We start from the raw sequence: 13,311 nt of genomic DNA on the forward strand, positions 1-13,311 counted from the left end.
AAACGTGCCTGCAAGACACCATTAAGTGCCAAGAGATATGCAATGGGAGCCTATATCTGGTTACAAAGCCACAGAACCAGAAGGATCCCTATGGAGGGCAAGGAAAGACATTATTATGACCAGAGCAAGCAAAACAAAAATCATATGACACCAAGTCATCCAACATGGAGGGTAGGAGGTTTCCCAAAAATGAATGAAGCTGAATTTTCTGCTAAGAGTTCAGAGTTCTTTTTTTTTTGGTACCAGGGATAGAAGTCAGGACCTTGCACTTACAAGGCAGGCACAGTGCCACTGAGCTAAATCCCCAGCGCTAAGAGTTTATATCAAGTTCATTTAAAGGAAAGAAATGTACCACCTCCTTTGTTTTTGGACTGGGATTCATGTTTGACACACTTAAAATGTCTTCCTATCTCTTCAACCAGATTATAAACTGACAAAAGCTACCACGTTTTCCCCTCGTTTCATATCAAAACAGTCAGATTCACACTCAAATATGTAACTATCAACAAGTATCTAAAATATTACATGGAAAGTCTTGATGTCTACTGCACCCACCACTTTCCACCCCTTTAAAAATATAAACATGTATTACATAAATATATGCAACTTAATCAAACCTATAAAATTACAAACATTTTTGTCTTTGCTAGTTTGTCTGTTTGGGGAGTTTTTGTTTTGTTTTGTTGGCTTTTAAAGATATGTACTTCAGGCCGACCTTAAGCTCACTATGACTAGCCTCAAACTTGTGGCAATCCTCCTGCCTCAGCCTCCCAAGTGCCGGGACTACAGGCGTATACCACCAAGTCCAACTTTGTCCCTAATAGTTTGGCATCTGGAACAAAAAGAACTTGTAGTCAAAACAAAACATAGTACATTAACCACTAAGTTTGCTAAATGGCTTGGTCTGAAACCCTCTGATTCTACAACCCATAATTAAACACACTGTTTCCAAAATATTATTCTAGCTTTCCTCCATTCTCACTACCTGTTCTTCTCACTTTTCTTTGCTGGCTTCCTTATACTGTATGCCTGGGGTAAAGAACAAATGCTCCTACATTCAGTCCTTAGTTCTTCTCTCTCTAACTACTACCATAACACTCTCTTGGGGATTTCACTCCATCTCTGGGCTTTAAATTTTACTTATACACTTATGACTCCCAAATTTATACTTCCAGGCTGGACCTTACCCTAACTAAAGATTTGTGAATCTAGTTGTCTTCTGGACATCTCTGTTTGAATGATTAGGAAACATCTCAAAGTTTAACATTCAAAACTGAATCCTTTTTTTTTTTTTTTTTGGTACCAGGGATCAAATTCAGGCCCTTGCACATTCTTGATCACAATTTTGTTTCTGAGCCTCAGTTTTCTCATCTACAAAATGAAGTCACAACATTACATAATAAATATTAATTCCTTTTCTCAATGCTGTAAAAGTCTACCAGTCTACAGCAGACTTACATAACCTCAAAATCTGACCAATTTGAGCTACTATGACAACTCCTAAACTGATTCAAGTCTGCTATGCAAAAGACAAAGTACAAAACTTTTGCAATCACTAAATATTCTCTAAAAGTACTAAATCTATGTGAAACTATATAATCAATTATCAGATCTGAAGAAGACTTTATACAAAAAGGTCACTGTTTTACAGTATATGGTATTTATGCCAAATAAGTAGATTTGAACTAAATATACTTGCTTCATCCTTCCCTAACCCTAACCCTAAGAATCTGTGGAGCTGGGCATGGTGTCATGCACCTGTAATCCCAGCACTTGGGAGGTTGAGGAGAACTACAAATGCAAGCCTAGCTTCGGTTACAACACAGTGAGCTTAAGAACAGCCTAAACTACACGGCATGACCTTGTCTCAGAAGAACAAAAATTTGTGGACAAGCTGGACAAAGTATATTTAAGTTAAATAATGCCTGCCACAGTAACCCTGGTATTACTGGCACTATGCCATACACTTAATTGAGGAAATTACTCCTACAACCAATACATCTATCTTCATTCCACACAAACCCAAGCGCTTGAACTATAACAAAAAATTTAAAGTTTACATTTTAATTTACCAAGAATGCATTCATTAGGAAAATCTGTAATAAAATTTACAATTCTAATGGGTTTTACTTTTAAATCAGCAGATACCTAACAATTTAATGAATAGAATGAAAAAAAGATTTAAGCCAGGCATAGTGACACACATCATCTGTAATCCCAGTACGGCTGCAAGTTCAAGGTGAGACCCTGTCTCAGAAAAAAAAAAAAAAATAGAAAAAGAAAAAGAGGGCCAGGGATGTACCTCAATCAAGCACAAGTTTCTAAGTCCAATCCCTGGTACGGAAGGGGGAAAAAAACTACAGTCACTTATATACCAAACCTAACATGAAACAATACTGCTTTCATTTATCTTTTAATCTTCTAGTTATTTCAGGAGAAATTCTAACTCTTTATAGATCAGCTTCCAGTAGTTAGCACTTCAGTTCCTAGAATGTGACAAGAAAGGGAGAGGTGTACTACATATATGTTTTGAGCTATGGTAGAATCCATCTCTGCAGAGTTTCTTTATAGTTTCTTGGCATAAACTTCAAATTACAACCCTAAACAAAACGTATTAAATGTAGCAACACAGGAAAAACACTTACAAAAAACAAAATATACATTCATGGAAATGTGGATAGACACAACTAGATAAATACTGTCCTGTGGTTAGGAAACCTACAATCTAATCAGATCAAAGACTGAAGCTTTCTTTAAATGCATATAGAAATGGAATGATTATCCCCAACATTGCTTATTAACCTATCATTTAAAAGACAGCTGGGATGGGCAGGGGATTTAGCTCAGTGGCGCTGCCACCTGCCTCAGAAGCACTATGTCCTGAGTTCAATCCCCTGTACCAAAAATAAAAGATAGGCCAAGCGTGGCGGCAAACACCTGTAATCCCAGCACTTGGGAGGGCTGAGGCAGGAGGATCACTCTGAGTTCAAGACCAGCCTGAGCTACATAGTGAATTCCAGGTCAGTCTCAACTACATAGTGAGACCCTGTATCAAAAAAATATACATACATACATACATACATACATAAACAAAAGATAGTAAAACAGGGCTTGCCGGATATGTATGAGACCCTGGCTTTGATTCCCAGCTTCACAAAAAATAACAATAATTAAGGAATTTTTGTTAGAACTATGAACATGTTTACGCTTTCAAATTTTAAATTCTTTCCTTATCCTACCCATTCTCTGTTCATACTGGGAACAGATTATCCTCAATTTATAGAGTATCCATAAGAACTAAAAATTGTTATTATGTCTAGCCCACCTAAGGGCCACCTTTTGATCAAAGACTCTGGATGTTACCTATGTGACAGAGGAAAGAAGGGTAGAAACTTGAACTTCCAGATAATCAGTAAATTGAATAAGAAAAAGCTATGAAAAGACAGAAACAAATGGATAAATAATATATTCCAAAGCAATACCTACTCAGAACTATCATATGGTCCAAAAGTAGCTTTTCCCTCAATTCCTCAATTCTGTTATTTTGCCTAAATTCCAATTCATTGAAGTTATTTTAATTAAAACATTTATTTTATAAATACAAAGTATAAATGTTGTTAGTAAAATAAAATCAGTTAGATCACTTACCTTATGATTCCTAGTGTGATAAATAACAAAAATAGGATAAGGACTTTTCTATCATTGTCAGGAAATGTACAGCAAGTAAGTAAAACTTCAGTAAAGGGCATCCTGGGAATGCCAAAAACAGCACTAGACTGAAGATACTTACCCACATTATTAGAGTTAAGTGAGTATGCTAACTTCATCTATTTCATAATTTTGCCAGAGTCAACCTTGTTCAAATAGAAAATAGCAACAGCTAAAACCTGATCAGCAATTCATACATGCCAAACACTGTTCTAAGCTCTTTAGATATATTAACTAATTTAATCCTCAGAACCCTATGAGGCAGATACTATTATTAGGTGTAGTGTATCTAAGTCTGCATTTTACACACTATGTAACAAACACATATGTGTACTGTAGCTCATAATCACTTGTTCCACTGAGTTGCTTAATGAATAATCTCTCAATATTTACTGATAGGTAAAAGCTAAACAAAATCTTTCACAACAAACTTGTTACCACATTTTGCCAACATTCAGCTTTTTTAAATTGACTCTTCTCAAAGTGGTGAGGTAGGAGCATCACAAATTCAAGCCCAGCCTGGGCAACTGGACATCTTAGCAAGACCATCTCAAAATTAAAAATTATAAAACAATTTTTGTTTTAAACAAGTCTTAGGATATGTAATTCAGTGCAAGCACTCTGTGCCACCAAAAAATTAAAACTCAGCAAGTGATAACTTAAAAAGTTATTATAAAAGAAAACACATTAGCACCAGGGATGTAGCTCAGTGGCAACGCATCTGCCTGGTAAGCACAAGGTCCTGAGTTTGATCCCCGGTATTTGGGGGGAGGGGGACACTAAATTAAGCATATAAAATTGAGTGAAAACATAGTAATCATCATGGTTTTAGATTATAAAATACCTTGTATTTTTCATTTTGGAGAGAATCACTAGAAAAAAAAACATTAATCACTATCACACTCTGACTCCTTTTAGATTAATATGCACCACACCAATTACTATAGAAACCATAAATGTCAATTTAAGTAACAGAAAAGTCTTCCATTTTCATTCAGTCAACTACAAAGGGGAAATCTCCATAAACAACACATTTACAAATTACAGAACCTATATTTGATGCTGTTTAAAAAGGAAAGCAGGGCTGGGGATTTAGCTCAGTGCTTCCAGCGCCTGCCTCGCAAGCACAAGGACCCAAGTTTGATTTCCAGTACCAAAAAAAAAGGAAAGCAAAGAATGATTTTCTGTGTAGGCAAATCACATTTATGCCCAAAGCCTCAATTTCTCACCTGTAAAAATAGAGAGCTAAATACAATGATCTTCAGCATTTCCACCCTATGTAGCAAAGGAGTCTCACTAAGTTGCTGAGACTGGCCTTGAACTTGTAATCATTCTGCCTCATCCTCCTAAGAGGTATAGTCTCTCATTCTTCTTTGTAAAAATAAACTTTAAAAATCTTGCTTATTAGGGCTGGGGATTTGGCTCAATGCTTCCACCAAATGCCTCACAAGCACAAGGGCCCAAGTTCGATCCCAGGTACCCAAAAAAAAAAAAAAATTTGCTTATTAAATTTACTTTGCAGGGCTTGGGATTTAGCTCAGTGGTTCTGCCGCCTGCCTCCCAAGCACAAGGACCCAAGTTCGACCCCCAGTCAAAAAAAAAAAAAAAAAAAAAAAAAAAAATTTTACTTTGCAAACACCTATTTCCAAAAATATTAAATTTTTCCTACTCCTACTGGTGACAAAATTGATGGTGAACACCATATTTTTAAATATTTACTAACACTAAATTAAGGATCTGGCTAGGGATTTAGCTCAGTGGTTCCGGAGCATGCCTCACAAGCAGAAGGACCCGAGTTCGATCCCTATAAATTAAGGATCATAAAAACATAAAAAATAAATTGACCAGGTGGTGTGTGACATGCCTGCATGTAATCCCAGCACATGGAAGGCCAGTGGATCGCCGGATCAAGGTCAGCCTGGATTATAGTGAGTTCAAGGCCAGTCTGAATTACATAGCAAGGCCCTGTCGCAAATGAATGAATGAATATATAACAGATCTAACTCTAAACTATCAAAAACCTGTTTCTAAGATAAGGCTAACTTACACACACACATACACCATACCAGATATGAATTATTTGCACCAGATAGTAATAGTTATGGAATCTGAGTATGATCAAGCCTCTAGATCTCACTGCCAATTTACAAGATACAAGGGATAGAGGCAACTCTGATATCATTAGGTTACAATCAGCAAATGGGAAAAAGGGAAATTTGAACACTGAAATATTTATAGTACTTTAAGATATCTGGAATTTCCTTTAATCCATAAGAAGGAATATAAATGAAATAAGCCTAGCCATATATTGATAACTAGATGATGGACACATAAGAATTCTTTCTGCTAATCTCTCTGTATATATGTTTAAAACATTACACAGGGTCGGTGTTTAGCTCAGTGGTGCTGCTGCCTGCCTCACAAGCACAAGTTCAATCCCTGGTATCCAAAAAAAAAAAAAAAAAATTACATCAAAAAATTTAAGGGCTAGGGATACAGCTCAGTAGTAGAACATTCGTCTGACATACACAAGTCTCTGGGTTCAATCCCTAATACCACAAAAAAAATAAGTATCAGTTAGATAACCGATGCTATTCCAGACTGAGAATTAAGATTTGAGCTTCCACTGCTAAAAAGGAACTGGAAACAGTATACAATATATTCTTAAGTCAGCACTACTCAAAAGCATGTTCCAAAGACCTGGTAATCTACAAACTGTTTAATGGACTGCAGAGAAATTTTGTTCTTGTTTTTTTTTGTTTGTTTGTTTGTTTTGGTACCGGGGATTGAACTCGGGTCCTTGTGCTTGCAAGGCAGGCCACCAAACTGCTGAGCTAAATCCCCAGCCCGAGAAATTTAAAATAGCATTTTAAAATATCTGTAGCAGTTTTTCAAGCCATAATTTTATGACTGTTCAATCTAGTGATAAAACATTTAAAAGCAATGTTAGAACATATGGAAAAATTTAAGAATACAGAACCTTTCTACAACTTACAGGTATGGTTATTATAAAAGAGGAAATATAGGGCCAGGGATTTAACTCAGTGGTGAAGCGCCTGTCTTGCAAGCGCAAGGTGCTGAGTTTGATCCCTATTACCACAAAAAAAAAAAAAAAGGAGAGAAAATATATCAAAATATGAACGAAAATTTTTTATTCTAAACTTCCACAAATTATACTTCAGAAAAACTAAGAAAGATTTCAACTGAACCAATAAAATTCTGCCTCTTCAATATCTCTCATGAATATAATAAATGTGAAAATCCTCTACAAAATACTGGCAAGTCAAATCCATCAGTGTAAAAAGAAATATAAACCAAGTGGGGTTTACCCTATACTACATACATGGCTGGTTCAATTTTTTTTTTTTTAATGAACCAGCCAGGCATGGTGATACATACCTGTAATCCCAGTATTTGGGAAACTGAGGCAAAAGGACTGCCAGTGAGTGAGTTCCCAGTCTGGACTACACAGTGAGTTTAAGGCCAGCCTGAACTATATCATGAGACCCTGTCTCAAAAACCAAACAAAAATCAACTGATGTACTCCATCACAGCAATATGCTACAGAAAAGTCACATGATCATATCAATTCATGCAAAAAAAAAAAATTCTTGACTAAATCCAACACCCATTTATCATTGTAAAAACAAGCTTGCCGGGCATGGTAGCACACACCTGTGATCCCAACACTCAGGAGGCTGAGGTAGGAGGATCACTGTGAGTTTGAAACCAGCCTGGGCTACATAGTATTCCAGGTCAGTCTCAACTACATAGTGAGACCCTTCTCAAAAAAAAAAAAAGGATAAAAAATAAAAAGTGAAAACAAGCTAGTGGGCTTGGGGTATATATAACTAAGTAGTGGAGCACTTGCCTAAATTCAATCCTCAACAGATATAGTCACCAGCATAGGAGAGCTTCCTCAGTGATGAAGAATGTTCACAAAAAAACTACAGCTAATATCATATTTAATAGAGTTTCCCCCTAAGATCAGGAATAAAACAAAGCAAGTATCTATCATAGTGCTTAATTTAGCGGATTATGGTTTGTTTTAGCACTCAACTGTGAAAATTAATTTATGTCTCTATAAACAGTATCTCCATGTACAGCTCTTAATCATTTAGTCAATAAAAAGCAACTCAATATTCTACTAGTATCAAAACATAGTATTTCCCAAAAAAAAAGTAGTCAAAAAACTTCTGAAAATTAAAATACTTTAGATCCATTAAATGGTACATTCTAAACAAGAGCAAATGATTTAGAGGTGTTTTATTAAAATCAGATTATCATATCCTGTCTTCAGAATCTCAGTTACAAGCATATTGTTGCAAATTAATGTGCAACACTAAGTACAGATCCTTTTCTAGCCAGAGATTTAGCACAGAGGTTCTGACACCTGCCTCATAAACACAAGGTCCCGAGTTCAATCCCCGGTATGGGGGGGGGGTCCTTTCTTCAACTATAGAATAGGAATAATTTGTATACCCAAAAAGCATACTTATATTTATCAACTTGTAGTCGAGAATAATTATATTGTTAAAGCTAAGTAAATTCCAACAAATAGTATTAGAGCAACTGGATAGCTGTATTTTAAAAATTAAGTTGGATTCATACTTCTTCTAATCATTTGAAAAACTTACCTAAATTTAAAAGCTAACATTATTAGATGAAAACAAAGATACAAATCAACATGATTTTGGATTAGCCCAAAGCAAACGTGAGGAAACATAATATAAAAATTAAAGGTGGGCTGGGGATATAGTTCAGCGGTGCCACCATCTGCTAAGAGGCAAGGACCAGAGTTTGATCCCGGTACCAAAAAAAAATCTAAAAGCAACTTCTGGGCCAGGGATTTAGCTCTGTTGTTCTGCCACCTGCTTTGTAAGTGCAAGGTCCCAAATTCAATCCCCGTACAAAAAAAAAAAAAAAAAAAGTAAAAGCAACTTCTGTCTAGAATAGTCTTACAACTCAATAAAAAATAATCTAATCAAAAAAGCAAGAAGGATCAGAATAAAAATTTATCTAAAGATATGCAAATGAATAAGCACATGAAAAGATGTGCAACACCATTAGTCAATACAGAAATGCAAATAAAAATGATATGCACAAGAATGACTAAAATTTGAAAAAGACAATAACAAGTGCTCTTACACAGCTGATAGAAATATTAAATGATACAACCACTGTCAAATGAAAAGTTGTACACCACTTTCATAAGCTGCACATTTCATAACAGCCAAAAAATCCAATATCCAATGAATCCAATGAATGTGGTAATTAAACAAAATGTGGTATACACAAGGGAGTACTTACTATTCCACCACAAAAATGAATGAAATAATACCATATACTAAAAAATAAAGAACTTTAGAAACATGTTAAGTAAAAGAAGCCAAACACAAATGACCATATATTGACTCCACTTACATAAGAATTCCAGAACAGGCAAACCTAACAGACACAAAAAGTAGGTGATGGTTGCACAACTCTATGAAGACACTAAAAATCAATGAATTACCTACTTCAAGTGGGTAAATTTCATGGCACATGAAACATATCTCTACGAAGCTACTTACAAAAAAAAAAAATAGTCGAGTTGTGAATGTAGCTGTGTAATAAAGAGTATATGGTTAGCATATACAATGCCCTGAGCAAAATGACCCACATTTACTCCCCAGAACAATAACAAAAACAGAAAAACCTAAGAAAAAACTAGAAAGAAGTAACTCACGCCAATAATGCCTTTTCCATTCAAATATTTTTATGTATATGATTTAATACCATGCAAGTAAAAATTTGACTTGACAAAAGATTTTAAAAAGGCAATATTGTGAGGACCGGGATTTAGCTCAGGGGTGCTGCACCTGCCTTGCAAGTGAAAGGTCCTGAGTTCGATTCCCAGTAGGGAAGGAAGCAATATTATGGCTGAGAGCTAGTGGGACAGTTTGTCCTTAATATATGAATAAAAGAAATTCAATTTTTCATTACAAAAAAGTTCCATTCACTGAGCAACAAAAATATTGTCAACTTCACATTCAATTTACCTGGTCAACCTCCATTTTAAAATTCAAACTAATGGCTGTCAAAAACTTCAACTCAACCAAAAATATACCCTCCCAGAAAGTACAGAAAACTTACTGCCCAGCTTTCTCACACAATGCTATTACTAATATAATTCAATGGCCTTTTACAATTCCAAGTAGCCTGAGTAAAAAATGCCCCGTATTGCTGAAAAGTTTATTATCATATTAGTTTTAGATCCAATTATACTAGAAAAGTTTAAAAACCTTGGAGGAAATAGTTTTTATATAAACTACTTCCTAAAATACCAGACAATTTGAAGAAGAAAAATACTCTGATGAACTTGAAGAGGACAAATTTCTACATAGAACCACTGAGTGAGTCAAGTTGGTTTACTGCCAAGTGACTATGCATCCATAAAATACCACACCTCCTACTCACAACACATAACAGAAACATACACACCTATTTTCCAAATGTATTAAGATACTACATAATTATATGTATTATCCTCGGTATATACCAATGTTATGGGCCATTCTGTTGGTGTTTTCCTCCAACAGTGTTGACAGGTAGCAGTGAATCACATATTCTCCTGCTTCATCTACCTTATGATTAACAACACACATTGCCAACATCTGAGGTTAAGCAGCAAACTGAAGCTACAGATTTTCTCCTTCCTATGAAGATAAATGTTATATACACACAAATAAGGAATGGCTATAAAATCTTAGCTGTCACTGGTAGCAAATAAAACCAAGTAAATGCCCCAGACTCAAATGTGAAAGAAACAAGTGTGGTATTTTCACTTGATCATTATGAAAATATTGAGCATCATCTATAGAGAATTGTGCTAATAATATAAACATACTGACCAAATATTCTGAGACATCATTTAAAATATTTTGTCTCAGGCTGGTGATATAGCTCAGTGACAATGCACCTGCCTTGCAAGCTTGAGATCCTGAGATCAATCACCAGTACTGAAAAAAAAAAGTCCAAAATATTTTGCCCCATAAGCCAGCAAAGTTCCAGAAATTCTTAATAGTTGAGAGACAACAAACTGTGTATCCCACAATACGTCTATAACCACAAATACTTTGTCAGATCATGTATCCATATTTTCAGTGCTGAATATAAGGTCTCCATAGACACAAATTCATTTTACAAAGGTCTCAAAAATCTAGTTGGACTGCTCGCTTCGGCAGCACATATACTAAAAATGTGGTTGGAAAGCAATATTAAAAAAAAAAATTTGAAATCCACACTAGAATAAGGGTAAAAAAGGGAGAAAGTGTCACACAAGAGTGAATAGAGGGCCAGAGATTTAGCCCAGCGGTGCCACCGCCTATCTTGCAAGCACAAGGTGTTCAATCCCCGGTGGGGGGTGTGTGTGAACAGATCCCTTGGGGTTAAAGTTGTCAAAAAGGTCTCTCAAGAAGAGCACTTAAGTCAGCCCAGAGAGTATCCAATAAACACAAGAGGAAGAGGATTTCAAAGAGAAAGAGAAAGGCATAAAAGAAAAGCCAAGAGGAGGAACTTCAAAGAACCACAAACAACTTAGTATGGCTGCAACTAGATTCACAAAAGGAAGAAATAAGAATTAAAACTGAATAGATCAGTGTCAAACTACCACACCAGAAATTTGAACACCACACCAAGGAGCTTGAACTTTGTTTTGCATTTATTAAGTTTTCTGTGGTACATTAATATGAGAATTTAAGTGTTCAAATGTGCAAGATATTTACCCAAAGCACACGCGGAACACAAATATTCCAAACGAGACACCATATCACTGGGAAAAAAATGTTCAAAGTCCAGATAAAGATGCTATTACCAGAGGAGGAATGGAGGCACACAGCAATGCCCAAACAAAACTGAACCAAGTTAAATAAAATGTCAGTGTTTCACTTCTGCAGCTCCTATTTCCTTAGTTCACATTTATTCTAAAAGCAACAAGTATAAAGAACATGGAATGGTTCTCACTGTATCAATTACAATATGAAGCAATTTACTTCAAACATTGTGTAACTAAGACTATGTTAATCTTCAGACTTTAAATGTGATAGGCCATAACCCATATCACTGTACATATCTGGATCAAGGCCATGAACTTAAAATACACTGCCATGAATGAGTGCATCACAATAACGCAAGCACATTTCAAAAGTAAATAAATGGGTGGTTCCAATACTCTAACGTATTAATAAAAGATGTTGAAGCCGGGCGTGGGAGCACATGCCTATAATCCCAGCACTTGGGAGGCTGAGGCAGGAGGATTGCTGTGAGTTCCAGACCAGCCTGGGCTACATAGTGAGTTCCAGGTCAGTCTCAACTACGTAGTGAGACCTTGTCTCAACCCCCCACCAAAAAAATAAAAATAAAAGATGTTGAAAACGGCAACAGAAATAAATATCCCTGATATTCAAATTGAATCCTCCCTGAAAGAATAAAATGTGTCACTACCGTCCTAACACTACTTAATTGGCCCAACAAAAACAATGTTATGAAATTTTGGTGTAAAGAGACTGCTTACCTTAAAAGCCAAAAATCAAGAGGAATCAAGTTCTAATGTTTTTAGTATTACCTCATTTAATTAAAAATAATAACCTGGAGGCCATATGCAGCTTTGTTTTTTCCAAACACAATTTAGAAGACTTTCCCAAGGCTCTTGGCACAAGCGAAGATCACAATTGCTTAGTTTTCCCTGAGTTATAGTCTGTACACTGACTCACCAGTGTTTTATCAACATAGGGGTACCTGGGAGTTGCGCTAGTGATAAGGAAGTCAACTAAAAGACCGCCAAGTACACGAATCATTATTTTTTAAATTCCAAGAATTAAAAATTCCTTTTCAACCTTGTTCTTAAAACAGTAATTTTGTGCACTTATTAACAAAAACACTGATCGATTATGAGACCGAAGCATCGAGGACAGAGGGAGGCGCTTTCTCGGGTAGTCTGCAGTGTTAAGAACAATCGAGCGACTGAAATACAAAATTCTCAGCCAAGGGAGTTTCAAAACACCAGTGTTATCTCGAAGATGATGGGCCGGTTCAAACTTCCAGACTTATACTCTCGTCCCCTCTGCGTAACGTTAAGTTTTCGCTGTAGTTCTTTTTCGACTGTGAAATGACCTGCACCAAACCATAGCAGAAAATAACAGATACTTGCACTGAGCTATCCTTATTGCCAATGGAGGACTGACTAGACAACCTTTCCACAAGTTCCAGCTCCTCCTCGGCACCCGCCCCCACCTTGGTTTTACAGAATAACAGACCACCGCAGAAGAAGTACCAGCCAAGGGCCCGAAATCCAAGTTGAGACCAGCACTAACTTGTGGCAATGAAACCAAGTATTCAGGGCCTACCGCAAAATGGAAACACGACCCCGCTCACCGACTCGCTGGGCAGGAAAAGTTGAGGAATCTGGCGGAAGAGAGGTGGCAAAGGCCCACCAGGCAGCCAGTCGTGGCCGCCAGGTCTGTAAACAAGTGGGGCGGACCCACCCTCCCACGGCCCCGATCGTCCCCGCGCCGGGAGAGGCCTAGACGGACGCGCGGCCAGCGGTGGCCCCGGGCCTGCTCT

This window comes from Fukomys damarensis, unplaced genomic scaffold, assembly GCF_012274545.1.
Source record: "Fukomys damarensis isolate Sample0158 unplaced genomic scaffold, DMR_v1.0_HiC HiC_scaffold_8, whole genome shotgun sequence".
In the NCBI taxonomy this organism is placed as follows: Eukaryota; Metazoa; Chordata; class Mammalia; order Rodentia; family Bathyergidae; genus Fukomys; species Fukomys damarensis.